Here is a 14,197-nt window from a genome sequence, read left to right on the forward strand (position 1 = left end):
CAAAGAACTTCGGTTGAGGAATTTCTCATTGGCTAAGTGAAAATCTCTATTGCTTTTTAGTAGTAATATATGATAATTTTGATGAGATTCATCGTGATAACCACACAGGATTATTCTCCTTTTTATCATTCCTGATCATGAATATTTCACTAATTCATTCATAAAAAGTGAAATTCATTTATGGGAAAACTCTCTTGAAAAAATATCTTCTCTTTATACCCAAAGGAACCGAATAAGTTACCCAAGAATGCTGTGACGGTGCCGAGTGAGGGTTGTGAACTCAAAGGCAGTATGCAATCAACTGAGTTGTTTATTAAGGAACACTCTTCTTTATATATAAACCTCAAGGCAACAAGACATAACCTGTTCGAGAGACAGACAATGTTACAGAGCAAAACGGAGACATGATCACTCAGGTTCTTTTTAGTGCGAGGGAAGAGCGCAGATACAAGCATAATATATACAAAATAATTATGTACAATTGTGTGACACAAGGTTGGTACATGGCTCCCCCCCCTAAAAATGACATACTGTACATGTTAAATAGGGCGCCCTGATCTAGAGAGGCGAACTGTAGGCGAGTCATCTGGCAGAAGATAAGCAGGTTTTAGACGATCAATGGAGACCCAGTCTTCTTTGCCCCGAATGTTTAGTAGAAATGCTTTCGGACTGCATCGGATCACAAGGAAAGGGCCCGTGTAAGGGGGCGTTAGTGGTGGCTTGCTAGTGTCGTTGCGCAGGAAGATGTGCGTTGCAGAGTGCAAGTCCATTGGTATGTGATGCTTCGCTGGCGGTTTGTAAGTCTGGCGGCACGGAGTAAATTTTCCCACGACGTGACGTATGCGCTGGAGATTGTCGGAGGAGGTTGTAGAAGGAAAAAATTCGGCAGGGATGACCAACGGGTCGCCATACACCATTTCAGCTGCCGAGACGTCGAGGGCGTCTTTAGGAGTGGTCCTTAGTCCCAGGAGGACCCAGGGAAGCTGAGTAAACCAGTTGCAATCCTTGCAGCTGGACATCAAAGCTGCTTTGAGGGTGCGATGAAAACGTTCAAGCATTCCATTAGCAGCGAGGTTGTGGGCCGTTGTCTGATGTAGGGTGATGCCCAGGAGATTCACTAATGACGTCCACAATTGAGAGGAGAAAGTGGTTCCCCTGTCAGAAGTAATATGCTCAGGGATACCGAATCTTGAAATCCATCCAGAGAGTAAGGCAGATGTACATGAGGCGGACATTGCAGTTTCCATGGGAATGGCTTCAGGCCAACAAGTGGAGCGGTCGATGACGGTAAACAGGTAACGATGTCCTTGTGATGTGGGTAGGGGGCCTACAACGTCGACATGAATGTGTGCGAAACAACGCTGAGGTTGAGGGAAGGTGCCCACTCCTGAATCTGTGTGTCGATGTACTTTGGAAGTTTGGCAAGAAGTACAGGCACGGACCCAATCCTTAGCATCCTTAGAAATGCCGTGCCAAATGAACTTTGCCTTCAGCAGCTGTGCAGTAGAACGGCACGAGGGATGTGAAAGGCCGCGAATGAAATCAAACACCTGTCGGCGCATGGGAGCAGGAATCCAAGGTCGTGGTCTACCAGTACTGACGTCACAGAGGAGGGTAGTGTTGGAGTCTTCGAGGGGAAAATCTTCCCAACGGAGGGACGTGCAGGATGTCCTACAAGCTTGATACTCGGGATCCTGTCATTAGGCTTCAGCCAGGGCGTTGTAATCCAATCCCAGTTGAACGGCAGCCAACGTGTTTCTTGACAGGGCATCGGCAACGGGATTCATTTTCCCAGGGACGTATTGGAGGGTGCAATTGTATTCCGCCATGGCGGAGAGATGTCGGCGTTGACGGGCGGACCAGGCGTCAGACTGTCAAGTGAAGGCGTGCACCAGAGGCATGTGGTCTGTACGAATGACGAAGGGCGTACCTTCTAAGAAATGGCGAAAGTGACGGACAGCCAAGTGCACCGCCAGCAATTCTCGATCGAAGGTAGAATAACCTGATTCTGCCTTGGACAGTTTTCTGCTGAAGAAGGCCAATGGGCAGGGCGAGCCTTTGACCACCTGCTCGAGTGCTGCACCAATAGCAACGTCGCTGGCATCGGTGGAGAGGAGAGGGGCGTGTGGGATAGGAAAAGTGAGAGCCGCAGCAGTTGATAGGGCCTTCTTTGCATTGCAGAAGGCTGCTTCTTGAAGGGTAGCCCACTTCAGGTCCTTTGGCTTGCCCTTGAGGGAGGCGTAGAGGGGAGCAAGAGTGGCGGCAATGGCTGGCAGAAAACGGTGATAATAGTTGATCATGCCCAAGAATTCCTGCAGAGCTTTGACGGTCAAGATCGCGGGGAAGTTCTGTATGGCTGCTACCTTCTCAGGGAGGGATGGACTCCTTCAGGAGTGATACGGTGCCCTAAGAACGGCACTTCGTTTGCGCCAAAGGTACACTTGTCGTACCAGACTACAAGGCCGTTTTGTTGCAGGCGGTCGAGCACGATGCGCAGGTGACGGAGGTGTTCCTCTTTTGAGGAGGAACACACAAGTATGTCGTCCATATAACATACACAGAAAGGGAGGTCCCCTAAGATGCCATCCATGAGACGTTGAAACGTTGCCCCAGCATTACGAAGGCCAAAACAGGAGTAATTGAAGGTGTATGTACCAAACGGAGTGGTGATGGCGGTCTTGGGGATGTCTTCTGGGTTCATAGGCACCTGATAATCCCCCTTTAGGAGGTCGAGCATAGAGAAAACCTTTGCCTTTTGCAGGTAGGAGGTCACGTCGGCAATGTTTGGGAGGGGGTAGTGATCCGGTTCTGTTTGCATGTTCAGGCGCCTGTAATCCCCGCACGGACGGAGGGAGCCGTCTTTCTTCAGAACGATATGTAAGGGTGACGACCAGGGGCTGGAGGCCTTTTGGCGAAGGCCCATATCCTCCATTTCAGCGAACGTCTGTTTGGCAGCTGCCAATCGTTCCGGTGCCAGACGTCTGAATTTTGCGAAGACTGGGGGTCCCGTCGTCTTGATATGGTGATAAATACCGTGCTTGGCAGGAACCGTGGGCGTTTGGCGAAGTTCTGGACGGAAAACTTCCGGGTACGACGTGAGGAGGTGGGCATAGGCATCCGTGGGTGCGCTGATGTGGAGAGCGAGGTTAGAGGGGGCGGGTTGAAGAGGTGTCGACAAGTACGAGTCTACGTTGACCAATCGTCGGTGGGCGACATCAACCAGAAGGTGGAAATGAGAGAGGAAATCTGCACCGAGGATTGGCATTGTGACGTCAGCAACGAGAAACTTCCAATTGAATTTAATGTTTCTGAACGATAATGTGAGGTTTTCGTAACCGTATGTGGGTATTGCAGATCTGTTGGCAGCTACCAAACAGACGTCGGCAGATGTAGACAAACTACGTCGTGCCTTGAAGAGTTTCCTTGGCAAAAGAGAACGACAAGCACCCGTATCTACCAAAAATCGCACGCCCGTTCCTGAATCCTGTAAAAAGAAAAGATTAGAAACATGGGAGGCCACCGCCACAAGCGATGGCCTACTTACACGTTTTTTGGCCACTGATAATCCTTGGCACATTTCTTCGCGGTTGCCCCGAATCTGAAGTGGTAGTAGCAAAACTGCTGCGGATGGGAGGTAGTAAGTGGCTGTAGAAGTTGTTCGTTGGGGCGCGAGCAATTGGTGGGTGGTGGGCGGCTTTGTCGCCGCTTCGGCACGTCACGGGGTAGGCGTGTATGTCCTACGGCATTCATGTCAGCTTCGGTTGACGTTGAATAGGCATCCTTGTCGTCAGGGGTGGAGGCGTTGATGGAGGTCTTGAAGTGGCTGTCCATAAGGGCGTTGGCCTTGGTCATCAAGTCCTTTATGGGTAAACTATCGACATCGGGTATGGCAGCGCGTACAGGTTCGGGTAGACGGCGTATCCAAAGGGCACGAAGTAGGTTCACCTCACGATGAGAGCCGTCTGCGGCAGGTTGAAGGCGAGCGATACTGGTCATTTCCCTGAGGGCAAGCGAAGCCCTTTGGTCCCCCAACGGTTGTTGCGAGAGCTGAAAAAGCTTTGCTATACGGGCGGCTGGAGACGGCGAGTACTGCTGCTGAAGGTATGTTTTGAGGGCGTCATACGCTCTTGGGGTGTCTCCTTGTTCACAAAGCCAGTCGGATATTTCTGGGAAGGTGTCCTAGGGTATCGCCGCGAGAACATAATCTGCTTTGGTGGTTGAGCGAGTCACGCCCCTGATACGAAACTGGACTTCTGCGCGCTGAAACCAAGCAAATGCCTCTCCGCTGGCGAACGGTGAAAGTTTTAATTGGGCGGCCGCAGCGCCAACTGCTGTAGTAGAGTCGGTCATAGTACCAACGATGGAGGGGCGAGTGAGGTGGGGGTGGAAGGCAGTGGAGTGAGTCGACTTCCGGGGTCACCAATGTGACGGTGCCGAGTGAGGGTTGTGAACTCAAAGGCAGGATGCAATCAACTGAGTTGTTTATTAAGGAACACTCTTCTTTATATACAAAACCTCAAGGCAACAGGACATAACCTGTTCGAGAGACAGACAATGTTACAGAGCAAAACGGAGACATGATCATTCAGGTTCTTTTTAGTGCGAGGGAAGAGCGCAGATACAAGCATAATATATACAAAATAATTATGTACAATTGTGTGACACACGGTTGGTACAAGGCCAACTTATCCTTCCAAGTTTCTCCTTTTGTGGTCCGGGTGTCATTCACTCAAACTATGCAGGAAGTCATCATATATTTAGATGTGTTATAACTTTCCTTTATTATTTTTTCTCTCTCCCTTCATCCATTTATGCATAGGACACTGTCTGCTCTTACCCAAGAGACCTCCGAGCCTCTGTAGCAAGCAAATGGTACCATTTCTCGAGTTTTAGATTTTTCTTATTTTTAAGAATAGGACCAACTTCCTTATCTGGAATATTTTTTTTTTCCGTACAGATTAATCCCTATTGTCCCATTAAGTAATTAGATAAATGGATAATTATTCTTTACTGGGCTATTTTTCCGTTATAAGGCTTATAGCACCTTCCTTTTCCACATAGGGTAGTAGCTTAGCTAATAATAATAATAATAATAATAATAATAATAATAATAATAATAATGATAATAATATTAATGATAATATTGCAAGTACTATATAGTCAGAAATTTGAATAGATAAAGAAATAGCCTAGATCTGATTCTATACTCGGGGTTTGGTTTGCACCGAAACATTTCTTGAGGAAAAAGACAACATATGCATATTCGTCTGTAGTCAGATGAAAATGTTTTTGACCTGGTTTGGGAAAGTTTTTTAATTAAAACAGCTTTAACTCTCCTGTTCAAGCGATGAAGATGCCGAAAGTTGCATGAGGTAAGTTTAGTCTCTTCTAAAAAGTCTGATGTCTGCCAAAATGGGTGAGTTCTCTGCAAGGAATTTAACTCAGTTCCTTCCATCGTAAACTTTTTTCATGACACAAAATTTTCATGTCTCATCAACACCTTCCACCAATTAGGAAAGTTATAGAGTCATGAAGAAATTTGGAGAGAGAATTTACTTAACAACTGTCTTAGGTGTCAGAAGAAATAGTATTTGGAGGAATGTTTTGTGAAAATGTGTTTAGGCAAAAGTTTGCGAAAAGCTCAGTTTCCGAAGAACATTAATAAGTATATTTGAAAATGAGAATATGGTCTGGGAAAGTTTGGCGTTAGGTGTTTGGAAATATAGTGAAGTCATTGGAGTTTAGGAGAGGAGAGAGAGAGAGAGAGAGAGAGAGAGAGAGAGAGAGAGAGAGAGAGAGAGAGAGAGAGAGAGAGAAAGAAGAGAGAGAGAGGAGAGAGAGAGAGAGAGAGAGAGAGAGAGAGAGAGAGAGCATTTATGAATAGTCAGAATTTGTGCATTCATATAAAATTTGCACGATTTATTTTCGACTCGCACTAAAAATATGACATTTAACATTTTACACCATCGATAAGTCTCTCTCTCTCTCTCTCTCTCTCTCTCTCTCTCTCTGAAATTACTCCTTCATATATAGTGTGATTATCACTGTATTGATGTAAAGCTAGCGAGATGGATTAATTTAGGCACTTTTTTTTAATTGTGTACCTGGTAAGCAGTAGACTATAGCGGATCGCAGTCAAAGGTGCAGTGAGGATGGATGAACGAGAAAACACCATTTGGTCATATCAAAGTGATACTTCGTTTCCCATACCAATAAAAGCAGAAGCAGAAGCAAACAGCAGGCAATCCTTCTTTTTCCCAACCAGGCGAAGTTATATATCAGAACTCAGAGGTGAAAAATTTATTTCACCTTTATAGACTGACCTTTATTCGACCACCGAACCTGACGGGGTGGGAATACCAAGGTTGTAGGACTTCAAAATAAGTTTGTCTCACTTTATCTAATTAGTACACTTGTTACTTTATTGTACTTGATTGTTAGCTGACGATTGTGCATTGAAGTTGGTGTAAGAAAAGGCAAAGAAAGGCTTATGTCAGCATACTCTGTATAAAATGTCAACCATCACTGAGATATGGGGATGAATATAGTTTGGTTGGGACAGGAGGAGTAAACTCTATTTTTCTTACTCGTCAAACCGATTTTGTTTTTGGGGAAGTTGTTGTTTATCTAGGTCTGAAATGCTACGATATGAAGTTAAATCAACGATTCAAGAAATATGATTTAGTGTTACCTTGTTAGAAGTGAAGCCGGTTGGGAACCTACACAGGTTTTGAGATTTAGCCTTGGGATAATCTAATGATGTGGTAGTCTAAGGGGGAGGGAGCAATGAGGGTGTAGCTCCCCCCCCCCCCCCGTCCAACACCCCCCCCCCCCCCCCCAGTAGGTAAGGATAAAGCTCCTAGATTAGGTTAAATGAGGAATCTTATGTTAGAGGTGGTGTTCTTGTGTCATTTTCCCTTTTAAAGTGTTGTTTTCCAGTCATAACTTTTTAAATCTTACACCAGGTATGTCCCAACGAACTATAAAGGCTAAGTGAAACCATTCACATAGCAATTTCTTATGAACACACACACACTCACATACACAGAAAAAAGCGAACTTGATTGCATGTTCAATGACAGATCGTTTCTAAAGAGAAATATTACAGAACCAAATGCTCTCATAAAAATATTCTTTAAAATATCTGGTTCCAAATATTTTATGAATGAAAGAGAGAGAGAGAGAGAGAGAGAGAGAGAGAGAGAGAGAGAGAGAGAGAGAGAGAGAGAGAGAGAGAGAGAGAGAGAACTATTCGTAAAAATGGTAATCGTTTTGATTTAAGAACTGCTGAGCAATAAATGTTTTGCTTAGACAACATTGCAACTTTCGAGTGAGATGAAATGACGTCATCTTAAAACTGAAGATGGTGGAAATCCGAGATCGTTTTTATGTCCTTCCCTTTTCTTTGTTGTTGATGTTGTTGTTGTTATTTTTCGCGTGAATTAAGATTGCCTTTTTTCAGAACGGGTTCTTTAACCCTATCACTGCGAAAAAACAGGAAATTAATTGCAAAATCTGTTCTCCCATTTTAGCTGTCTTATTAAATATCATGAATATAAAACTTCCCTCATATTTCAAATATACTTTTCGATATTTAGTTCTAAGTCAGGCAATTCATATCCCGAGTATAAAGTTACAGAGTTAAGATCAAATAGGAGACAAATGTTTTGTCATCCTAAAATGAAGGGAAAGTTCAGTCAAGACCAAGAAGGCATCTCAGTGTTATGAGGACAGAGGGAAGATGTAGTCTCAAATAAGAAGAAATTCTAAAGGGGTTTTACTTGACACACTTTTGTATACAACGATCGGAAAAAAACATTCACCATTCATTCTCCACTGAAAGACATCAGTAAGTCTAACAGGTAAAGAGATTGAAAAGCTGAAAACGATAAAAAAGATATCTGGGGAAAACCATTAGAAAACAAGAAAAGGAAATTGTAGAAAGCACCAACAAAGTACAATATTAACAAGAGTTACACCTGAATAACACATGAATCAAAGAAATGAAAAAAAAAAAGGACCAAAACCAGACGATTGAATGCTTTTAAGGAGAAAGGAGACTTGGGAAAGAAAGAGTTTAGAGATATGGAGGGAAATAGAAAGGAGTAATTAAAAAGGAAAACTTGTGAGACGAAGCTTTTGCTTCAATAATATTTCACAAAAGCAAACACCAATAAATTAGAATTAAAGTAGTACAGACTACAAGGTTTATTTCCTTAACCTTTTGTAGTATAATCTTAACAATGCTGTAAATAATGTTGACTTTGAAATCTTCTGCCGTCCTTTACTCACATAATGAACTTTTCCAAGCATAATTGGTAATTAAGATAAACGAGGTCAAGAAGGAAGACGAAAATAGCATCATTATCGTAAATCAAGGGTCAAGGATGACCTCAAATGACCCTTGGAGGGATCTTAACTAGAAGAAGTGAGATTTACGACACTAAAAGTAAGAGGGCTTTGGGGCTTTAGGGCTCCTTTTACATTTTGGAACTGTTAAGAAGTAACGTTTCCTTCATATGACTCTCTCTCTCTCTCTCTCTCTCTCTCTCTCTCTCTCTCTCTCTCTCTCTCTCTCTCTCTCTCTCTCTCTCCAAACTCGCACTGGGAGAGAAAAGAACGGAGAAAATAACCTTTTAAACAATCAAACCAAAAGTGGACTTTATAAGGAAACCCGAAATCTTACAGAGATCTGAGGTCCAAAGAAAACCTTAAAACATTTATTTTATATCTACATGACGCTTCCTGTGTGAAAAGTTTAGAAAAAAAAAATTGTACCCAAATATTTGGAGTCGTCTTTTGTTAGTTGACTACCTCAGAGGGCATCTGCTCTCCTGATAAACTATCTAGGAACTTTCAAATGCCTTTCACCAAATGTCTGCAAATGAGACAGCAGAAGAAGAAGAAGAAGAAGAAGAAGAAGAAGAAGAAGAAGAAGAAAAAGAAGATGAAGAAGAAGAAGACTCCGTTGGTTTATTCTTTGTTTTTTTTCGGTTTCAGAAGCTGTAGCAATCAATCTTTTGTAATGTAAGTGTTAGAATATTGTTCACTTTGTTTACATTTTATGGGAACTCTTATTTGAAGCTTATTTCTTATTTCTTTATTCAATGAAAGAAACTTAAGAAAAGCTCTAAATAATTGATAATATAAGAATAATTCTACTTATCCCTTCTTCCTTATGAATCAAAGTCATATGAAATTGAAAAAAAAAGGATAACACTAAATATTGTTTCATGTAACCATTGAATTATGCGTAATTTAAAAGCAAAGAATAACGAGAAGGGAACCATCGAGTTGAAGTCGGCCTTGTATAATTTTCTCTATTTGCTTACTAAAACATTTAACTTACATGTAAGGTGTCTGTCTGTCTGTCTGTACTGAGATTCAGTCTGTTTCCGTTTGCACATCAGTTAAACGTTCCTGGTTCTAGGTTCCTCATTGCTCTCTCCACAACACTGATTGTGGGCACACTACTAGAGGAAGCGTAGAAGGGGCGAAACACTGCAATCTGCTGAAAATTCCTTATCATTGGTTACCTCCTACACAGACAGCACAGCATGCATACTTTTACTTCTAACTTCTAGGACCTTTCCAATATACCGGGCAACCTCTTTAGTTGGGGTTTCTAAAATTCCCTATTTCTATGTTATTATTTCTAAATTTCCTTCACTCATTACAGTTAGAAATATGCTCAGTAGTATTATCTGCCTCCCTAAACAAAACGCAAAGTCTATCCTTATCATTCCTGTTTCTATAATTTTCGTTTGTTCTGTACAAATCCTGTTTTTCTGAAAACACAAAGGTTTTTATGCGCGGTTATAGTTCATTCACAGAATTGATCGAGATTTGTAAAAGAAGAAGACTTTAAAGGACTTGTTCATGTTTCAATAGGAAGGTGAACAGGAGGAATGTGATCAATTAAGCATCTTAGCAAATTTGGCCGTCTTCTTCTTACTGACTTATTCTGAGGAGAATTGATATTTGTTGTGTGTGTAGTCTCTCATCATTTCCAAAAGCAAATCTTCTTGCCCTAAGAATTAGATTATACATGTTGCCCTTAAAATTAAGGTATCCTTTAAATCATGTAATATATATATATATATATATATATATATATATATATATATATATATATATATATATATATATATATATATATATATATATATATATTAATTCTAATAGCAAGAAATCATATCTTTTATAATTAACTCCTGTGTTTTCCCGTTATGAACTGTAATATTGGGCGGAACATTCTATAGTAAACTGAGAGCTACGATAAGGTTCCATGGAGTATTGACAGCTACTCTGTAGCGATTGACAGAATCTGTCGATAGAGACAAAAGACCCGTCTTTATGGTACTATTTAGAGAGAGAGAGAGAGAGAGAGAGAGAGAGAGAGAGAGAGAGAGAGAGAGAGACCTACCACTTTGAGGAGGTTATTCAGAGACATAGGTCACGTGACCTTAACCTTGATGAGGTATCGTCCACTCAGGCTAATTGGCTTTGCTCTCGGAATGTTTCCTTCAAGATGAAATTGTTAAACAGTTTTTCGTTTATTTATTCTCTGTCTGTTCTCTTTCTTCCTCTTTTCTCCTCAGTCTCATATTCCCATTGTTCAATTATAAGCTTTGAATATTGTGGAAGATTCCTCATCAATTCTATAACTGAAAAGATTAACAAAGAAATATTGGGATTATTCCATAGAAATAATTGTATATTCCTAACAAAAATATAAATTAAATATATATGATTAATAAACTTATATGGTAAATATAAATCATAAACACATGATATATAATTTCTTTCAATGTTAAAAGGTGAATATATTTTCACCAATTTATGGGGAAAATATTAGACATAACGAAAAGCATTCCGGTAATACGTCTCTCTCTCTCTCTCTCTCTCTCTCTCTCTCTCTCTCTCTCTCTCTCTCTCTCTCTCTCTCTCTCTCTCTCTCTATGTATATATATATACATATATATATATATATATATATATATATATATATATTATATATATATATATATATATATATTTATATGCATATATACATGTGCTTACACTGTATATATATATATATATATATATATATATATATATATATATATATATATATATATATATATATATATTTATTTATATATATATATACATATATATATATATATATATATATATATATATATATATATATATATATATATATATATATATATATATATGTTTATATGCATATATACATGTGCTTATACTGTGTATATATATATATATATATATATATATATATATATATATATATATATATATATATATATATATATATATATATATATACTACGGAGCTCGGGAAGAGACACGTTTAGACTCTCTAGAGGTAACCATCGAAACATACCTGGTTGGAATGACTTAGTTAAAGACCTCTATGCACACTCTCGAGAAATGTTCCTTCTTTGGAGGAACGATGGTAGCCAGAGAGAAGGTCCCCTCACTCTTCAGATGAGACAAGCGAGAGCACAGTTCAAACTTGCTCTCCGTCAATGTCGCAGCAACGAAAATCAGCTACGAGCCGATGCACTGTCCAGAAAATTGACCAACCATGACTTCCCCCATCTTTGGAAAGATATTAATTCACTAAACCCAAAGTCAAACAAATTATCCCAAAGAGTAGGGGATGCAATTGGCGAAGAATCCATCGCAAGAATGTGGGGGGATCACTTCAGTACCATCCTAAATTGTATAAATGACCAAGATACCCGAAATGAAGTGGATACCCTCATCAATGTCAATATGGATTTTCAATATAGTGACCGTATCTCCCCGAGTGACGTGTGCGAGGCTATCAAGAAATTACTTAGTAACAAGGCTCCCGGCTGCGATGGCCTTCCTGCCGAGGCTTTCAAATTCTGCCACCCTATAATTTATATCCTATTTTCTGCACTATTTAATGCCTGTATATTACACCAATATCTCCCCGAAACCCTGGTACTTGTCCACTTAATACCGCTCATAAAAAACAAACTGAAGGATGCCAGTGACCCAGGAAACTACCGCCCCATCGCCATTACAACAATTTCATCGAAAATATTTGAATCTCTTCTGTTCCATCGCCTTGCACCATTTCTCCACACCGCAGACAATCAATTTGGTTTTAAGACTAACCACTCGACTGACACCTGTATATATATTTTAAAGGAGTTATTGAATTTCTATATATCCTCGGCCTCCCCTGTCTACTTATGTTTTGTAGACGTGCGGAAGGCATTTGACAGAGTAAACTATCTGAAGCTCTTTTTGAAACTACGCAAAAGGGGAACTCCTCTATATCTCATCGGTATATTATACTGTTGGTTCACAACACAACAGTTCTGTGTCAAATGGGGCAATGTCCTGTCCCAGCAATTCGGCTCATCTAACGGTCTCAGGCAAGGAGGCATCCTCTCACCGTACTTATTTAATGTTTACACAGACGACTTAAATATCAGACTGAATTCACTTCAAATTGGGTGTACGGTTAATGGCTTTACCATAAATAACCTTTGCTACGCTGACGATATGGTCCTCATCTCCCCCTCTGCTCAAGGCTTACAACGTCTCATCAATACTTGCAACGCATAGGCTACGCTATTGAACATGACATAATCTATAACGAATCGAAGACACAGTGCATGTCTGTCCTTCCTAGATCGCTCCGTTTCGTAGAAGATCCACATATTTACCTTCAAAACCATCAGCTAGAATTTATCAATGATTTTCCTTACCTAGGTCACATCATTACGAAAGATTTAAAGGACACACCTGACATTGAAAACAGGCGACGAAAATTGTGTTGTCTAGGGAACATGGTAACGAGAAGATTTGCCTTCTGCCGCCAAGATATCAAAAAACTCCTATTTCAAACCTACTGCTATAACGTATACGGCTGCTCGCTATGGGCAAACTATACGCGAGAATCGATGAGACGTATCACAGTCATCCACAATGATATCCTAAGGCGCCTCACCAATACCCCGAGGCACCATTCAGCTTCAGCGATGTTTGTTGAAAATGGACTGGATAACCTGAAAACCATCATTCGTCGCTCTATAGTAAGTCTCACCTCCCGCCTACGATCTAGTGAAAATCCCCTAATTCAAGATGTGCTTGCAAGTGCAGCGAGAATAAAATCCAAAATGTGGGAAACCTGGAATACGGAAGCGTCAGTACAATGAATTGTATTCACTAATATTTGATAGTGTGGCTATGCCAAATCCTCATCACTAAATAACTTTGGTATGATTCCCAGTATTGTTATGATAACGTGTTTTATTATGTTACATCTTTGTTGTCTGGATGTCCTGTATTTCCTTCACACCCCTGCTCAGTGACTAGATTTTTTTTTTCCTGCGCAGTGTTCTTTCATTTTCAAGCAATTTCTGTTCCAACATATTATCATTGTCATCTCCATTTTGTTTTCTTTTTTTTTTCTCTCTCCCTCTCTTTTTGTTTGCTAATATGTATGGTATCATCATTGCTAAGCATTAATTCTTATGTGACTTTGTTACCCAAACCTTAGATCTCTGTAGTCAACCTGCTAATTGATGTTTATAATATATCACTGATTTATTGCATTTCTCATCTTTTTTTTTCTTGTACCGTTGTCAAAAGTGTAAGATCACTGTACCCTTACTGTAACTCTGCATATGGCTTTTGCTGAAATAAAGATTATTATCATTATTATTATTATTATTATTATTATTATTATATATATATATATATATATATATATATATATATATATATATATATATATACATGTAAATATGCGTATATATATATATATATATATATATATATATATATATATATATGTACATATATATATATATATATATATATATATATATATATATATATATATATATACATTATATATATGCATATATACATGTATATATGCTTATATTATACTATATATATATATATATATATATATATATATATATATATATATGTATATATATATACAGTATATATATATATATATATATATATATATATATATATATATATATATATATATATATATATATATGTTTATATTTATATTTCATTTCTGTTTTAAAGTTGACAAATAATTATTCCGTAATGAATGATTACTGGAATGGATGAATATATCTCCTTGATATGAATAATAATCTTTATCTTCCAAATTATC

Source organism: Palaemon carinicauda, chromosome 25, assembly GCF_036898095.1.
Source record: "Palaemon carinicauda isolate YSFRI2023 chromosome 25, ASM3689809v2, whole genome shotgun sequence".
Classification (NCBI taxonomy): Eukaryota; Metazoa; Arthropoda; class Malacostraca; order Decapoda; family Palaemonidae; genus Palaemon; species Palaemon carinicauda.